This window comes from Helianthus annuus, chromosome 4 (assembly GCF_002127325.2).
Source record: "Helianthus annuus cultivar XRQ/B chromosome 4, HanXRQr2.0-SUNRISE, whole genome shotgun sequence".
In the NCBI taxonomy this organism is placed as follows: domain Eukaryota; kingdom Viridiplantae; phylum Streptophyta; class Magnoliopsida; order Asterales; family Asteraceae; genus Helianthus; species Helianthus annuus.
The window spans coordinates 75,411,060-75,414,603 of record NC_035436.2 but is presented as its reverse complement, the minus strand read 5'-3'; the positions used below and the strand labels follow the sequence as shown (position 1 = coordinate 75,414,603).

At 41.5% G+C, this 3,544-nt stretch overlaps 1 non-coding gene across 1 annotated transcript; it reads left to right on the top strand.

Annotated features, from left to right (window-relative positions):
* The first annotated feature begins 2,861 nt into the window (after window positions 1-2,861).
* LOC118491805 lies at window positions 2,862-2,968 on the top strand. Its single transcript, XR_004892250.1, has one exon. It is a non-coding gene; the product is annotated as a small nucleolar RNA R71 (small nucleolar RNA).
* The last annotated feature ends 576 nt before the right edge of the window (window positions 2,969-3,544 follow it).

The window sequence follows — 3,544 nt, the reverse complement described above, 5'->3', positions numbered from 1 at the left end:
ATATATATATATATATATATATATATATATATATATATATATATTATTTTTTATTTTTTTTTGGAAGAGTCATTAGAAAACCGAATGTTGTTACTAAAAGAAAGGTTTAAAAATAAAAAGGTTTAGGTGGGTAAAAAGGGTGATTGTTTTGGGTTAAGAAATGAAAAGGTTTAGGCTCAAAGGGGTTAACTAGGGGATTTTGGGTAGGTGGTAAAAAAAAATGAAAAATAATGGTGTAGAAAGAAAAAGGGTTATTCTAATGCCTCCATCATTTACTTACTCGGGTTTAAGTTGGTAAGGACCGGGAATGTATTGTTGTGGCAAGTTCTAGAGTCGTACGTACCAAGCGGCTATTCACACAAGAAATGAAAAATGAGCATTTAGTGTAAAGATATATATTTGTATGCTCGTTAAAGGCTCAAAACTCACTTTTGTGGGAAAGGGTTTTTTTATGTGATCAGGTATATATAATCAAATTTTAACTAAGTTTGTCATGCCTTTTCGTAATTTTCTTATGTTGGTTCTTTTTATCATGACGCTATCGGTTGTAAATTTGTAAAAATATAACCTTGTTAGAACTTGAATTTCCAACTTAAACTTAGACAAGTAAAAAAAATGAAAATTTTTGAAAAGAATTTGGGGTGATTAGCGGTTCCAATAGAGTTTTGTGTAAGGCTTGTTATTAGGACTTGCAAGATTCAAGGTTTTAGCATCCCCCCCACACTTAAATTACACATTGTCCTCAATGTGTCCCAAAAATAAGTTTTTAGGTTGACTGAATGTGTAAAATGGTGTTAAAAGCAAAATTTTATGTTACTGGCATCCTGGACACGGCCCCGTGGGGACCGAGCACGGCCCCGTGTTCAGGTGCCAGCGACAAAAATTTAAGAATAGAAACAGAAGCCTGGACACGGGGGCGTGTTCAGCGAACACGGCCCGTGTCTAGTTACCTGAACTGGGCATTTTTCTGCAGAGTGTGTAGCACGAGGCCGTATTGGGCGGACACGGCCCGTGCAAGGCTTACTGTAATGAAGAAATTGTTGTCGGGTGGCCCTGTTTTCGTGCATGGGGCGATGTTTCTCATTTCCCTTGCTATCCTTTACCATCACGAGTGTGTTTTATTCCTGCAAATTAAAATTAAACTAAACTAAGGTTAGTTCCGCGGAATGCCTCCGTGGTGCACCACATTTATAAGGGTCCTTGGCTAGACCCAAAGTGAGGTTATATGTTTTCCGAGCGGGATGTTTTGCATCCCATGTTGCACCGTCGGAGAGCATCATCCAAACTCGAATCAATAACCTTTATGTAATTGACCGGGTCACCGTCCTCTATTCTCTTCCCAACCCCGAACTTCACTTCCTTATCCCCATATTTTAAAGTGAGTGTTCCGTCATTCATGTCTACCACTGCTTGTGCGGTGGCTAGAAATGGCCTCCCTAGTATGAGGGGGACTTCGGTGTCTTCTTCCATATCTAGTATGACAAAATCGGCTGGGTAGATGAAATTGTCGACTCTGACCAATAAATTTTCAGCGACACCTTGCGGGTATTTGACGGATCTATGGGCAAGTTGTATACTCATCTTGGTAGGGCTCGTTTTTCCTAGGCCGAGTCGTTTGAACATTGATGCGGGCATGAGGTTAATGCTAGCCCAAAGGTCGGCTAGTGCATTACGAATGGGGGATTCCCCGATCGAGCAAAGAATTGTGAAGCTTCCGGGATCAATCTTTTTTTGGGGAAGTTTGTTGAGTACGAGGGCGGGGCATTCTTCGCCTAGGTTAACTAATTGCAATGATTCAATTTTCCTTTTATGAGTGAGGAAGTCCCTCATGAATTTTGAGTATTTAGGCATTTGAGTTAGGACTTCTATGAAAGGAATATTAAAATGCAATTATTTTAGTAGACTTTCGAATTTTGCGAATTGCTCATTGGTCTTTTGACGAATTAACCTACCGGGGTACGGAACCGGAGGAGCCTTGGTGGGCTCTTGAAATAGAGGAGAAGCCTTATCTTGTTGGGGCGGTGTTGTGCTTTCCTCGGTTGGTGGCGGCGGAGCTTCCACGGGACCCACGGTACGGTTTCTTAATGTTATGAGATGAACTTGAGCTTTTGGGTTTGTTTCGGTATTACTTGGTAACGCGCCTTGTGGCCTCTCAGAGAAATTTTGAGCTAGTTAACTTATTTGTTTTTCAATGTTTTGTATACTAGCTTGTTGATTTCTAAAATTTGATTCCAATTGTTGAAACCGATCCGAGTTTTTCTTTTCGGTGTCGGAGATGAGGCGAGATATAGTATCTTCAAGCCTTTCTCGTCCACCTTGTTTTTGAGGGAAATTTGTGACTCATTTCTTGGTTGTTGAAAGTCTTTTCGTTGATTTAGACTTTGTTGGTTACTACTATTGCTGGTTCTCTCCAACCAAGGTTAGGGTGGTTACGCCATCCTTGGTTGTAGGTACCCGTTGGGGGACCCGACGGCATAGGTCTATTATCAATGTAGTTTACCGACTCTGTTTGGTCATCTGTTTCTTTCATACAACTCCAATTTTCATGTGGCCCACCACACCCTTCGCAAGCCATTACCGAGACCGTTTTTGTCATTTCTAGCTTTTTAATTTTTGAATAAAGGGCCTCGATTTGGGCTTGTAAAGAAGTGCTTTCATCAACCTTATGGGCGCCCGGGGCAATAGATTTATTGCCTTAGGGAGTGTGCCACTGAAAATTGGTTTGAGCAATTTCCTCGATTTGATTGTATATTTCATGTGGGCGGCGATTACCTAAAAGTCCCCCGGAGCTAGAGTCAAGTGTTTGTCTCGTGTGTGGCAACAACCCATTATAGAAAGTGGATACTTGTTTCCATACCGCAAGACAGTGATGGGGACACTTGCGCAATAGCTCCTTGAACCTTTCCCAAGTTTCATATAAGGATTCCCCATCCTCTTATGAATATGTATTAATTTTAGTCATTAATTTAGCCGTTTTAGCGGGAGGGAAATACTTATATAGAAATTTTTGGGCTAGTTCATCCCAGGTGTTTACCGAACCAACTAGGAGGGCATTGAGCCAAGCTTTTGCTCGGTCTTTTAATGAAAATGGAAACCCTCGGAGGCGGATGGCGTCATTTGATGCTCCATTGATCCGAAAGGTATCACATATTTCTAAGAAATTAGTAATATGTAGATGGGGATCCTCGTCCGCAAGTCCATGAAAGGTTGTGGAGTTTTGAAGCATTTGTATCAAATGTGGCCGAAGTTCGAAGTTGTTGGCTTCGACATTCGGTGCATTGATAGCGGCGCCGAGATTACCTATGGTAGGTCGTAGGTAATCCATGAGGGTACGTTGGTCCGCCATTAGAAGTGGGTCTCCCGAAACCTTCTCTTGGTTTTTAGCTTTAAGTATTTTTTTTGAGAAAGCGTTCGGGTTCTTCTAGAGGTTCTTTTATGTCTTTATTGGAACTGGAGCTCATACACTACGTAGAGGGTGGCGTCTGGTTCCAAATCCTGCAATAAAAACAGAAAAGAATGTTGGTCAGAAAGTTCACCACGGCCC